This window comes from Octodon degus, unplaced genomic scaffold, assembly GCF_000260255.1.
Source record: "Octodon degus isolate 3935 unplaced genomic scaffold, OctDeg1.0 scaffold00012, whole genome shotgun sequence".
Lineage (NCBI taxonomy): Eukaryota > Metazoa > Chordata > Mammalia > Rodentia > Octodontidae > Octodon > Octodon degus.
The window spans coordinates 25,742,692-25,758,339 of NW_004524588.1; the positions used below are offsets into that span (position 1 = coordinate 25,742,692).

At 41.3% G+C, this 15,648-nt stretch overlaps 1 pseudogene; it reads left to right on the forward strand.

The window, feature by feature from the left end:
* The window catches only part of LOC101560271, a 10,846-nt pseudogene extending 1,343 nt beyond the window's left edge, over positions 1 to 9,503 (forward strand).
* The last annotated feature ends 6,145 nt before the right edge of the window (positions 9,504 to 15,648 follow it).

Below are 15,648 nucleotides of genomic sequence, written 5' to 3' on the forward strand. Positions count from 1 at the left end.
CAATCCCACTTACTCTTTTATTTCTCTAATTTCCCAACATCTATTATAAATTTTGGAATTATTTACTCCTTCAGATTCTTACACTAGGGATACAATAAAATGTTTACATAAACAAGACTGATTTATTTCACTTAGGATTATGATATCAAATGGCATTCATTTATCTATAAAAGTCTCAAATTTATCTTTCTTTTCTTTTTTTTTTTGGTGGAACTGGGGAAGTTTACCTTTCTTTATGATTAAGTAGTACTCCATTGTATAAAATATCACATCTTTCTCACCCGTTCTTCAGTTGATGGGCATTTAGGTGGTTTCCAAGGTTTAGCTAACATAAATTTTGTTACTAAAAATATTGGTGCACATATATCACTGTGGTATAATGCTTTTAATTCTTTTGGGAAGATACTTAGGAGCTGAATGGCGGGGTCAATTGAGACCTCTAATAATAGTTTTCGGAGGAATCTCTACACTGACTTCCACAGTGGTTGCGCTGTTCTGTGCTCCCTGCCACAACACGGAGGTGTTTTTGTCTTTTCCTCCACAGCCCCTCCAGCATCTGTTGTTGGTTGATTTCTTGATGTTAGCCATTCTTTCTAGGGTGGGATGGAATATCAAGTGTTATTTTAATTTTCATCTCTTGAATGATAAATGATGTTGAACATTTTTTCACATATTTATTTGTGGTCTGTAGTTTTTCATCTAAAAACTGTATATTACTCTTGAGTACTGGGGCCAGGGACATAGCTCAGGATAATAAGCGCTTGCCTGGCAAGTGCAAAGGGCTGATTTCAATCCTCGGTTCTGCCAAATAAATAAATCTCAAATGCTCATTTTTTAATTTGGCCTTTGAATGTGGTCTTTTGAATTTTTTGTATGTTCCAGAGAGAAGTATTTTGTCTGAAGACTGTTGGCTAAAATATTTTCCCACCCTGTGGGTTGACTTTTCACTCTGATGGTGATTTCTTTTGATGTGAAAAATCTTTTGAATGAGGTAAGATCCCAGTTATTGGTTCTTTGGAGTAGATCCCAGTCAGTTTGTGTTTTGTTTATCAACTCTCCATCTCCACATTTACAAAATTTCCACCTATATTCTTTTACAGAAAATCCAGTGCTTTTTTAATATTTAAATATTTGATCTGCTTTGACTTTAGTTTGATACATTGTAATAGATATCTGTCCAGTTGTATGTTTTGATCTGTAGGCAGCCGGTTTCCCCAGCACCTCTTATTAAAGAGGCCGTCTTTCTTTCCCTGGACATGTCTGCTATCTCTGCCAGAGGTAAGGTGGCTGCGTATGTCTGTAGCTGTGTCTGCGTGGTCCAGTCTGTTCCACTGATCCCAGCGTCTGCTTCCAGGCCAGCATCGTGTGACTTTATCACAGAGCTTTGTAGTACAATTCCAAGGCAGGGAATGTGATGCTGCCCTCTGCTTGCCTCTGTTGCCCAGGTTTACTTTGGCTATGCTAGGCATCTTCTCATTCCAGGTGAACTTTAGGAATAATTTCTCTAGTTCTGTGGGTTGTGCTAATGATGTTTTGATTGGAATTGCATTAAAACGGTCCAATTTTTGGAGCATGCTCATTTTCCCAAAATTGGTTCTTCCTATCCATGAGTAAAAGATATCATTCTACTTTCTGATATCCTCTTCAATCTCCTTCTGTGGAGTACTGTAATTTTTAATGTATAGATCTTTTACTTCTTTTGTTAGATTGACTGTTAAGTATTTAATTATTGGATGCCATGGTGAAGGGTGTGATTCTATAATTTCTCTCTTAGTCAGTTTTCTGTGTGTAAGAATAAAATTGATATTTGAGTGTTAACTTCATATCTAACAATGCTGCTAAATTTACTTATAAATTCTAGAAGTCTATTGGTAGAGGTTTTTTGTCTTCTACATAGATTTTCATGTCATCTTCAAATAACGATAATTTCTTGCTTTCCTATCCTTGTTCCTTTGATTTCTCCCTCTCTGATCTAATTACAATGGCTAATCTTTCCAGAATTGTATTTAAAGGAGTGGTGATAGTGGACATCCTTGTCTTATACCTGATTTTAGAGTAAAAGCTTTCCAGTTTTTTCCACTTAATTTGATGTTGGCTTTTGGCTTGTCATAAATGTCTTTTATCAGCTGGAGTTATAAGCCATCTATTCCAATTTCCTGCAGGGTTTTTTTTTTTTTTATCATGAATGAGTGTTGCACTTTGTCAAAAACTTTTTCTGCATCTATTGAGATGATCATGTGATTTTTGCCTTTGGCCCTGCTAATGTGATGTTCTACAATTGTGGATTTGCATATATTGAATCATCCCTGCATTTCTGGAATGAATCCCACCTGATCATGGTATATAATCTTCTTGATGACTTGTTGTATTCTCTCATGTTAGTATCTTAATGAGGATTTTCTGTTCATGTGGGAGATCAGCTGGTAGTTTTCATTTTTGTTTTGGTCCTTCTCTGGTTTTGGTATCAGGGTAATACTTGCCTCCAGCAATGAATCAGAGAGTACTGCTTCCCTTTCAAAAGAATTTGCGGAAGGGCCAGCAAGATAGCTCAGAGGACTAAGCACCTGCTTAGGCAACCTGTGGGTACCTGGGTTGGATCCCAGGCATTGCATGCTGCGCTGGCCCCTCCCCCAGGTGCGCTGAGACTGGGTGAGTCTGAGCTGCATAGTGAGACCCTGTACCAAATGCACAAGAAAGAAAGAAAGAAAGAAAGAAAGAAAGAAAGAAAGAAAGAAAGAAAGAAAGAAGAAAGAAAGAAAGAAAGTTTGAGGAGTATTGGCATTAAATCTTCTCTAATTTGTTTTCAAATTCAACAATGAATCCATTAGAACCTGGGATGTTTTTATGTTAAGATTTTTTTGTTTTTGTTCTTTGTAGCTGGCTCAGATCACCCTGTGGGTGGGGCTGGCTGGCGTGTGGCGCCAGGGGATTGAACCGCAGTCCCTGAACTTTACCTAAGCTTGCCCAAGCAGGCACTTTAGACCACTGAGCTATCTCTCCAGCTTCTATGCCAAAGTTTGAACTACAGTTTCAATCTTATCAACTGATATTGTGTTATTTGGAATGTTTATATCCTGCCTCAGTTTTGGTCATTCATATCTATCTAGGAATATGTCCATTTCTTCTGTTGTCCATGATAATGAGGATAAAGATTTTTGAATTAGGTAGTGATGACCTGAAGTTTCACATGATCTGTAGCTATTTAACCCTTCTCATTCTTCAATTCAAGAATTTGATTCTATTCTTTTCTTTATTTAGTAAAAATGACTAAGGATTTAGCAATATTTTTATTGATTCAAAGATCCAACTCTTCAATTCATTAATTGTTTATATTGTTTTCTTAATCTCCATTGCATTAATTTCTGCTCTGATCTTTATAGTTTTCTCCCTTGTATGGGCTGTGTGCTTGTTTCATTCTTCATTTTTGAAAAGCTTGAGGTGGAACATGATGGTATTTATTGGTGCTCACTGTGTTTCCTGATGTAAGAATTCACTGCTGTAAATTCCCACTTTAGAACTTCTTTCATTGAGATCTACAAGTTCTGATATGCTGCATCTGCTTTCTCATTTAGTTGTACACATTGTTTAATTTCTTCTTTAAGTTAATCTCTGACCCATTGATTATCTTGGAGGGTGATATTTAATTTCCATGATTTATAATTATATTTTTTAGTTTCTCTTATGATTAATTTCCATTTTCATTGTACTATGGTCAGGTACTATGCTTGAGGTAATTCCAACTCCTTTGCGTTTACGTGAGCATTTTCTATGGGCTAGCATATGGTCTATTTTTAAAATGTCCTACTCGGGGCTAAAGAGAACGTGCATGCTGATTGCTGATGATGTTGAGTGGAACGCTTTTTCATGTGTGCAGGGTCTCACTACACAGCTCAGACTCATAGTGATCTTCCTGATTTCTGCCTCCTTAATGCTGGGATTACAGACATGTGCCACCATGCCCGGAATCCATCACCGGCTAAGCACACCTGGGGGCAGGGCTGGCATGACATGTGGCCCTAGGAATGGAACCCTGGCCCTGAGCTTACCTAAGTAAGAGCTTAGTCCTTGAGTAGAACACTGAAAGCATCTAAGTCCATTTGTTCATAGGTTTGGTTCAGTTCTGACACTTCTGTACTGCTTTTTTTTGTCTAGTTGATCTATCTCTTTGAAATAATGGGGTATTAAAATCTCTCATTAAAATTTTGTTCTTGCTTATTTGATTTTTCATCTCTATTAATAATTGCCATGTAGTTTGTTGGTCCTATATTTGGTGCAAACACATTAATAACTGCTATCTCTTTTTCTTGAGGATTTTTTTCTCTAACATATATGGAGTGAGGTTCTTTATCTATTTTTATAATGCTTGGTTTAAATTTCACATTGCCTGCAAACAGAATAGCTACCCCTGCCTTTTTTCTGGGTTCTTGTTGCAAGGACAATTGTTTTCTAGTGTTTAATTTTCAGTTTATGAATTTTTTGAGTTAAAAATATTTCTTTTGTATAGAATAGTTTTGGAACTTGTTTCTTGACCCATTCTGCCAGTATGTTTCCTTTCATTAGTGAATCAAAGCCATTTGCATGTGATGATTATAACTGATATGTCTTGGCTTATCTTTGTCATGTTATTTCCCTGATGTTGGTTTTCTGCTTTTCTCTCTGTTTAACTGCTTCTCTCTGCTGTTGTTGGAATTATGATGTTTATCTCAGTCTAGTGACATTCTTCAGTACTACTGTCTGGAGTATCTTTCAGTACTCCTTGTAGGTTTGGTTTGGTGGTCATGACTTTGTCTTGTAGGAACTCACTGCTGTCTCAGTGCACCCTGGGAAGAAAGGCTGGCAGAAATGAGGGAAAGATAGACAAGAGACAAAAGCTGGGTCACGTGGAAGCCTGTTTTCCTGGCTGCCACAGGCCCTAAGAACAACAGTAGGGGTACTTCTTTATACCTTTGCAAAGTTAACTTTCCAAGATATAAGATTGCCTAATGACTAGTAGCTGAAATTGTCCAGGCAGGATGCTTTCATCAAGACTGAGGCGGCTTCACTGCGCCAGGCGCTGGAGCCTTGTCCTGCCCTCACACTCTGACCAATTTCCAGCTTCGGCAGCTCCCAGCATTCTTCAGTGTTCCCTGTCATGGCAGTATCTTATTTCTCCTTTAATTTTATTGAACACTTTTGCAGTGTACGTAATCTGGGTTGGAAGTGTTTGTTGGTTGGTTGGTTTGTTTGTTGTCTTTTCGAGACTTGAAATACTTCAAGGTTTTCTTGACGAGTGTTTGAGTTGACACATCTGCTGGGAGCCTGCTGGGCTTTCTTTTATAGATGATCTATTTATTTCTTGTAACAGCTTTAATATTCTGTTCTTATGCTGAGTTTCTGGAATCTTATTATATGTCTTTATTCAGTTTTTGTTTTTGTTTTTTTGGTCATGGCTCTTTGGAGTACTATATGCTTAATTTATTTGCATATTGAGTTGTTTATCCATGCTTGGGAAGTTTTCTGCATTCTATCTGTGAGAAATCTCCTGTGGTATTTGTGCTGTCTGCAGCTTTATCACTGACCACAGTCAGACTTCATTATTCTCCTTTACTTCATCTTCTGGCCATTACACTGATTTTTCCTGGTCTCTTGTCATTTTCAAGATATCTTTCTTTTCATGATCACTAGCTGCAATGCTGTCTCTAAGATCTTTAATGTATCCTCTCCTTCATTCTATCTATTGTATATACTTCAAATAGAGTTTTCAATAACTTGGAATTCTGTTTGGCTCTGTTTCGTGGATTCCATTTCTTTCCTATGTTAGGAATTTTTTGTTTCCATCATATTTCTAAGCTCCTCTACTCTTCTAACTGTGTCTTCTCTAATAACATCTTGATTTTAAGCATCATGTCATTTTGCACCTGAGAGAATATTTTCTCTGTAGCCTTTTCCACCTGCTTTTTCACTTCTGCTGCTACCATTTCAGAAACTTCTGTCTGACTTCCAATTTCATCTATTGCATTGAGTTCTGGGTACTGGGTTGCATTTTCCTTCTGTGTCTTGCAATTTTCTATTTTGTTTTGGTTTTTATATTGATACTTGCCATGTTCTTATGATATATAGATTTATTTCTTATCCTGAGGCTTCCCTAGAGGACTCTGTTCTTCAGGGATGTCCTGTAGATGCAGGTGGTTCATGTCAGCTGTCCCAAGAACCTACCTTTCCAATTTGTAAAGGATGCAAAAATCACTATTTGGGTCTGCACCCGAACCATTTTTACTAAATTTGGTGGCGGTTATACGATATGCAATCAAAGCATTATCCATATAGGAGGAAAAACTGTTTATAATCTATATGGCATCCTGCCTACAGCAGTACAACTAGGGATAGCTATGGTTTCACGAGCAGCTTAACTATACCTGGTACCTTCAGCCGCAGGAGCAAGCTCTGAGGTTACATAACAAGATCATACACCATGCACGTATGCTCAGTGATTGCCCCTGTACTAGAGTGAGGAAGTGGGAGGGGGTCAAGCTGGGTAGGGGTCAGAATAAAGAGACGAATGAGGTCCAGCTTAGCAGAATCGAGGCTGGAGGCCAACAAATAATGATGAATTTTGGGAAACTGGAGGACACAGAAGGAAAGTGAACAGGAGTGCAAGGGACCAACTGGAAGGGGAAGAGATGATGTCTATGCACTTGAAAGTTTAAATTAAAAAGTAGTTGAGAAAAAGGACAAAGGATCAATAGACAAAAATGCAAAAGATAAATAAGAACCCTATTCCAATCCCAGCCCGTGGGGGGGGGGGAGTGGCTGTATGTCCTTGACTGGCAAGATAGCTTTGCGTCCAAAGCACCTGCTTAGGCAAGCTTAGGCAAAGTGCAGGGACTGCGGTCAGATCCCCAGCACCACATGCACCAGGCCCACCAGGGCTGAGGCCGCCACGGAAAATAGAAATAAGAAAAGAAAAGAAACTTAAACAGTGACAAAAGAAGTAGGAAATAGAATGGGAAAGAGGAAGAAAAGAAGAAAGGAAAGAACAAAAACTAAACCCACAAAAGAGAAGCGAGAATGATCTGAAGAAAAATCCAAAGACAAAAACAACCACAAAATGGAGTGGAGGGAGTTGGAGGCAATAACGGGTCATGGTGTCAGAGGCTCCAGTTAAAAATTTCTGCTGAATTTAGGAGGCATTTTCACGGCTTTTTCCTCAGCTGAGTCTTTCATCCAGGCCCAGGTGCTCTTCTTCCAGTGCTCCACCATCCCCAGTTTGGCATCCTGAAAAAGGGGTGGTCTTCACAGTACCCTCTATAGTCCCTTCTCATTGGTTATCAGTGCAGCTGTCATGATGAGCACAGGTCCTACGGAGAAAGGGGTATCCTGAGTCCCCCTTTTGGGTGCACCTTCTCTTCTACTCATAGTATGGATCGTATGTTAGCAGTTGCCAGTGAAGAAGGCATTGTAAGATTATGTAATAGAGAGACACAGAATAGCAGAAAGAAGTGCGTCCGAGAATGGATGGCTCACTGAAATGCTGTCTTTGACCTGGCCTGGGTCCCTGGTGAATTTAAACTTGCTACAGCAGCAGGTGATCAAACAGCCAAATTTTGGGATGTAAAAGCTGGTGGGATAATTGGAACATGCAAAGGTCAACATGCAATCGTAAGTCAGTTGCATTTGGTAAGTTTCAGAAAGCTGTGTTTGGTACAGGTGGAAGAGACAGCAGCACTGTGGTCTGGGATACCAGATGCAACAAAAAAGATGGATTTTGTAGGCAAGTGAACCAAATCAGTGGAGCTCATAATACTTTAGATAAGCAGACACCTTCAAAGTCCAAGAAGAAGCAGAATTCCAAAGGACTCGCTCTTTCTGTGGACTTCCAGCAGAGTGCTACTGTGGCCCTTTTTCAAGATGAGAATAAACTAGTTTCAGGAAGAGTTCTAGATGGGGCAATCAAAATATAGGATTTATAAAACAATTATACTGCTTAGGGCTGGGGAGATGGCTCAGTAGAATAAGCGATTCCCTGGCAAGTGTGAGGGCCTGAGTTAAATCCCCGGTTCTGCCAAAAAAAAAAAAAAAAAAAAAAGGAATTTTATACTGCTTATCAACAAGAACCCATAGCACCCAAGTCTTTCTTGTACTCTGGTAGCAGCATTCAAAAACTGGGATGCTCCAGTCTGATTTTGGATTCTACTGGCTCTACTTTATTTGCTCATTGCACAGATGACCACATCTATATTTTCAACATGACGGGATTGAAGACCTCACCAGTGGCCGACTGCAATGGACACCAGAACTCTACCTTTTACATAAAATCAAGTCTTAGCCCAGATGACCAGTTTTTACTAAGTGGTTCAGGTGATGAAGCTGCCTACGTCTGGAAGGTCTCCACACCCTGGTATCTTCCCACAGTGCTCCTGGGTCACTATCAAGAGGTCACGTCTGTGTGCTGGTATCTGACTTCAAAGATTTCTACCTGCTCTGATGACACCACACTAAAGTTACGGCAATTGAATAGGATCTCAGAGGAGAAGCCAGGAGAGATAAGCATTCCATAGAGGGCTGGTCCTCTCAGAAGAAAAAAGAGACAAAGTCTGGCCTAGCAGTGATGAGCACCCAAAGCACTCCTGCCAAAGCCCCCAGGGTGAAGGGCAGCCCAGTGCTGTCCTCGCCATCCTCTGCTGCCTGGGTACCAAGCTGAGCTGCAGACCTCCCACTCCCTTCAAATATTCCCTTGGCCTCCATCAAAACCCCTCCACCAAGGCCTGCTCTCCTACCAGCAGAAAAAGTGCGGTTTTCTCTATCTCTCTTAAGCCACTCTCATCTTTCAAGATGTCACTTAGAAATGGGGTGACCTGAACACCTTCCTCATCACCAGGCATCAGTCCACCTGAGCCTGAGACCAAGATCACATCTCGGAGAAAAGCCCTCATTCCTGTGAGCCAGAAGTCCTTTGGAGCAGACTCCGGCTCTGAGTCTAGAAAGAGTGAAGAGGCGATTGGACTGGAGCTGTCTGGAGGGTGTAAAGCAGAAGTGTGTGCAGAGTTGCAACTGTGTGACTGAGCTTGATGGCCAAGTTGAGAATCTTCATTTGGATCTGTCTACCTTGCCGGTAGCTAGGAAGACCTTGGTAAAGACTCTAAGTCCTCACAAGCCAAGCAAGATTGAAGGAGCCACCACAAGTATCTCTGAGCCTCCTTCTCCTGTCAGCCCTTACACTTCAGAAAGCTGGGCCATGCTGCCTCTTCCTTTGAGACCAGGTGGAGAAGTGTCTGAAGTGGTGGGGAAGGAGAAGAGCTCCCCAGAGAATAAAACCTGGTTGTTGGCCATGGCAGACAAACGGAAGGCTGAACACTCCTCTCCACCAAGTCCACCGTCCCAGACACCCACTTCGAGGAGACAGTGGAAGGACGTCCCCAGATCTGGTCACCATTATGCCCAGTTCCATGAGGAAAATCTGGACATACTTCCACAGAAAGTCCCAGGATGACGTCTGTAATCCTGAACACTGAACCGAATTATAGCTTGTGTTCCAAGTGAATTAACTGAACTTTGGTCCACTAACCCTGAAGGAAAAAGAAAGACTAACTCTGGTCCTCATGAAGTATATTTGTCACTGTGTAGCATTTTGAAAGAAGAGCCTTCACTTTTTTAAATTACCCATCCTTCCTGTAATAAAGCCATACCAGTTCATGGCGACAAAGAACCAGACCAAGCCCTGTCCAGTACCCCCAACAAGGACACACGTGGTGGATGGCCTGCAGTGCAGCCTGGGGCAGCTGGGTGGGAGACACCCTCTGGAGAAGGCCCGGGTCTGCCCCGCCCTGTTAGTGTCATTATATAGGAAATATATGGTCTTTCTCCAGGCTCTTGTGTACTTTTTAAATATGTATAAAAATGTGATGTTCAGATAAGTTCATTTGTGTTGGCTTAGGGTTAAAATATAGTCTCTTCAGCTAAAGTCATCTTGATTTTAAATGCAAACTCTGAAGAAAGAAAGACAACAATAGATCTCTGGATTTGTCCCTTTTTGACAAATATTACTCCTATATGAGATTTAAAACACACACACACACACACACACACACACACACACACACACACAACCTCCAATCACATAGGAAAGGAATAGCCCATCAAACAAACAAGGGAGAATGAGAGTAGTAAAATATTAGGGCCAGCCAAAGAGCTCAGAGGATTGAAGTGCCTGGAAGCAGGTACAGGGGCTGGGGGCTCAATCCCCAGGCCTGCAGTGCCAGCCCTGCCCCGGGGCCCACTGAGACTGCAATTGAGACTGGGTGCGGTGGCATATGCCTGTAATTCCAGTTCATGGAAGACTGTAAACAGGTGCATTGCTACGAATCCAATCTAGTACTGAGACCCTGCACACCCTGTAGACCCTTCCCTAAAATACAAAGAAACAAAGAGAAAGCGGGAGTAGCAAAGCACCTCTGATGCTTACAGCTGTGTGACGGTGTCCACGTCCAACCCCAGCAACGTGCAGTGTCTGCCAGCCAAGGTTCCCACGGGGTTGTGCTGGGTGTGGAGCTGACCTTGGCCTCTTGGGTGGGGCTGGGCCTGATCTGCTGTGGTTGGAGCTCTCCGGAGTCAGCTGCTGCTCCTCGCTGCCCTTCAGGTGCTTCCATGTCATCGGTCTTGCTGATTTCCCCAGCTTTCCGGAACCAGCTGGCCTGGACCGCTGGGGTTCTGATCAGCACCAGCAGCGCCCTGTGTGTGTCCACACGCCAGGCCCTGGCCTGTCCTGCTTTTTGTTGTTGCTGATGCTTGTGTATTTGTTCTATTTGTTTAGTTTTTTGAGACAGCATCTCACTTTGTAGTGCAGGTGGAACTTGAACTCACTGTTCAGCCCAAGCTGGCCTGACCTGCACTGCGACCCTTCTGCCTCCACCTCCTAACTCATCCCCTCAGTGTGATTACAGGCGCACACATGTCAACTCTTTTAAATGTTATTATTGAATAGAATATTGGATTATCTAAATTTGCAAAGGCCATAGAAATAGTTTCCTTCCCACTCCCGTGACTGAGAAATGCTCATTTAGTAGTATAAGAAGTAAAAACTGATACAGGGGAATGATCGGCCTCCAGGTGGCAGCTGAGTTTCCTAGAGCAACTGCTTATATCCTCAGTCCTTGGAACTATCATCTTCATGCCTAAGACTGGGCACAGGGCAGAAGTCATTTTAGTAAGTCATTACCTATGTTTATGACTTTTCATTTTCTAAACTCTTGGAAGGTAGGAAATGTCGAAAAGGTCACCTTGGGTTGGTTTCTGTTTCAAGGCGTGCTATCACACCTTTATGAGAGCACCCCAACTTAATTTTTGCTCTACAACTTGGCCTGAAATTTACACTTCAACAGGTTTCAGTCCAGAAAAAAGAAAAAGATCAATCCAGTTGCTTTGAATGGTGGAGCACATGATAAAACCAGTGAAGGTCCTCAGTGAAGGCCCATTCTAGACAGCTGAAGGAGGCTCACTGCCATTCACAAAGCGACATGGGCCAGCTTGTCAACTTCGATTACTCCAAGCTCCTCTGCCCAGGACGCCCTCCAGTGGGAACAGGCACTAATATAGAGGTAGCCCCAGGGCACCTGTGCTCTAAGTACTTCTCCACAATACCCCCTGGAAACCAGACACCGTTTCATTCTTTCCAAGTATCTACAAATTGGCTCACACACTAGTTATTCTCTGTGGATTTGTGAGGATTTCTATTTCAGGTTATCTCTCATTCTGCAAAAAGCAGACATGGACTTGCTGTCCACTTTTTCCCTCATGTGTATATTGTTAATTGCATATCAAAGGAATATATAAATGAAAGTGCAGTGCAACTTTTTATATTTGTGGCAGCGCCATGTACCATGCAGATTCTTTCATATGCCAGAACCAGACATAGCTAGGACAGAAGACTCTTAGGTTTAGAGAGCAACAGTGCTTCGAGCAAGTAGCTTAGGCAACTGACGCGCACTTTGACCCAGTGTCTGTGCCTTCAAGGCTTCTTTTGGCACACACATCCTAAGCAGTGTTCTTTTAACAACAGAGTGCTCGCTCACGTGTCCAACTTTCTGCCTGAGTGGATCGGACAACACGCACCTCATCATGGAGAGCTTGGGTTTCTTGTTCACTCAAGGGTTTCTTGATCAGGCAATCTCTCTGTAGGGGTCCAGTTGACAGAAGGGAACCATTTTATTAAATGCCTCATTTCTGTCAGAATATTCTTTCAGAGTACAGAATGACCTTACTTAACACATGGGAGTTTTTACTGTGATATTCCTGTTGGAACTTCTGAAGGCTTAAGAATGTATCTCTTTACATTAGCAACAGAACAAGCACGACTTTGCCCGTTGGATCATATATTCTGCGTAGCAGAGCTACTGACACCAAAGCCAGGCGTGTAGTAAAGCCCTTTCTTGCTCTTTGTACAGCTGAAACTGGCAGCACTATAGTCTATCTAGTGGAGAATCACACCATCCTTTGTTTCTCAGATCCAAAGAACCTCAGCAAATACTTCTTGTCTTTCAACCTAGTAGATGGTTGAAGGAATCGTGCCTTGTCTTTTATCTGGAACACAGATGCCTCTTAATGTGCTTAGAAAACGGGACCCTAAGAATCTTCGCGGACTTCATGTGTTCCTGAATTTCTCATACTTTCTTGTCCTCTTTTGCCCAAGGTATCTAGGATGATTTCAATTTCCCACTCACTGGGTTGGATTTTCCTAACAGCATCAGCGTAATGGATGAAGGCAGCATTCTAACAGACAGCAGCATGATAAAGTTTCTCAGGCTACGTCAAGACCAACAGCAAGGGAGCTGACACCCTGAGTTAAAATGCTAGTGTTACGATGCTTTCTCCGAGAAAAAAGGCAAACTGATTCTGCTTTCTCATTTAGTTAAATATAAAACATTTCCTCCGTAACTGTAGAACACGTTTGCTGCTATAAGGGATGAATAGCAGTTCTGATTAGTATATACTGAGCATCCCTAAAGTGTAACTGTCAAACTAGGAATGTTCTGAAATAAAATATTTGTGAGCACAATGTGATACTAGCCCCACTGAGACTACTCTATGAAAGCTATTTGCAGGGCTTGGGCATAAGGTCTACTTGAAACATAACTAAATTTTGCGCTTCGATATGGGTCTCACACCCAACGTGTCTTATTATTTATATTCCAAATTTCAAAAATATTTGAAATCCAAAGAACATCAGGTAAAGCATACTTTCTGTATCACCAATTATCCAAGTTTATGATAATACAGTTCTTTTCTAAGACTCATTTGACCTCCTTGATATCCCAAAAATGAATTAGATGGGGCACATAGAGCATCACCATCTATGCAGCTACAGGACTGCTGGTAAAATATTCTCTGAAATTCATCCAGGAATACTTTACGGCCTCTGGCTGCTTATTGGGCTAAAATGAGAGATGTGGTAAAGGAGGTGGAAATTCCAGGAATCGTCCCTGATGCCTTAGGGCAGTGAATTCTAAAAGTGAACAAATATATCTGCTCCCTTGAGACTGAGGGTGTCGCTATGGGGTCTATTTCACTCATCTGAAGGATTTGATTGGGTCAAGATTCCATCTATAGCTCATCATAGTCACGGAAGGGATTAAGTCATCCCAAGAAATTCTGCTCAGATTAACTGTGTCCATGTACACATAGCAGCACCCTGCTCTCCAATTTCCATTTTTCTCCATTTTGATTTTGCTTTAACGATCAAGGACTTCAGGCGATAATAGTGCCCCAAACTTGAATTTTCCTTTTTATTATTTGGAACTCTTAGAGAGACCCTGTGGAAAATAAATAAGTAAATAAGTATTGCTATAAAATTTTGTTTCTGAATTTTTCTTTTTTTATTGTAGTACTGAGAATTGAAACTAAAGTCTCTGTACTAAGTTATGTACCTAGCTGTTACTTACTTTTTATTTTGAAACAGGGCCTCATTCAATTGTTGAACTTGAATTTCTAATCCTCCTGTCTCAGCCTTCCAGAGACTGAAGTCTCAGACATGCACCACCGCACCTGACTTTGCTTTCTTCATTAATTCGTTCAATATAAATTTAATGGGCATGCACTCAGAGCTAAAAAAGAAAAAAGAAAATCTTCTGAACTCCAAGGATAAAAATGCAACAGTACATACATGCTGGTCCAATGTAACTTAACATTCAAGTTTAAAAGAAGAATATTTTCATATTTAACTACAATATGAAAATAAAGACCAAAAGATAGTAGGGATAATGTGTAAAGGAGTCAGTAGTTGGCCTGAGGCTCACCAAAGCTCTCTGGGACAGCAGACTTAGAAGGAGAAAGCTTCTAAGAGGAAGGGAGGGAGAGCGCCTTGTGGTTCCAAAGCCGCAGGCCCACCTTCCTGCTGTCATTACTCATGTCTCTTTGGTCACAGACATGCTCGTGGGGTGAAGTGGTGGCTCACTGTGGCTTTGACTTGCACTTTTCTGACTAAAGTGTTTAGCAGTTTCTCATGGAGCTCTTGACGATTTGCATCATATGAGAAATGTCTACTAATACTTTAGCCTTCAGGAGAATACTGTGGGCCACAATAAAGCAAAAATACTACGATATGTGACAACAGGTATGGGCATAGAGAATGTTGTGTGAAGTCAAGTAGGTCAAATGTGAAAAGACAAACATTACATGAACTCACTCATCGATGGAGTCTAAAAGGCAATCTCACAGAAATTGAGAGTAGAATAGTGGTTGTAACAGACTGGGTTAAGGTAAGCTAGAAGGAGGCTGGGAGCAGTTGGTTAACAGCTTCTGGTCCACAACTTTCCGGTGATCTATGACGTGCAAGGGTGAATGTCATTGGCAATGCAATAGATCTCAGAAAAGCAAAGAGGATTATTAATGTGCTCAACCAATATGAAATGATAAAAGTTTAAAAGATAACTGTGTCAAATACCATGAAATGATAAGTATCCATTATGTACATAAATTAAATAACTTTTTATTGCATAAATATGTACAAATATTTACGAATCAAAAAGATAGTGAGAGACAGGGCATGGGGTAGCTCCTTCCCACTCCCTGTGCTTGTACACTGCGACTTTAACAATTACATGTATTGTAGCCCAAAAGTGTAAGGAACTGGAATAAAACCTGTGTTATGTAGCTCGTCCTTGTGTACCAAGTAAAGCTGACAACTACCTTATTGTAATACAGTCATCTCAGGTAAAAACACATGCAGAGAATCACCTCCATGAGCAGTTTCAAATAGGTTAAGAAATACATGCCGATGCAAGAATTCCTATCAGCATATTGAGATGGTCATCTAGAGAGCACATAAAATGTGAGGAAGAACTACACCAGAGCAGAAAGGCGGTGGAGGAACAACGAGTCTGCACACTAGAACCCGAGGGGAATCATCCAGTCCGTCTTGTACCGGAGCTCCACCAGGCAAGATGAGGTTACCGGACTCAGTAAGAAATCTGATACATGGGGGGCCAGGGAGATGACTCAGTGGAATAAGCACTTCCCTGGCAAGTGCAAGGGCCTGAGTTCAATCCCTGGTTCCACAAAAAAAAAAAAAGAAGAAAGAAAGAAAGAAAGAAAGAAAGAAAGAAAGAAAGAAAGAAAGAAAGAAAGAAAGAAAGAAAGAAAGAATCCGATGCAATGCAATTGTCACACCTATGTGTG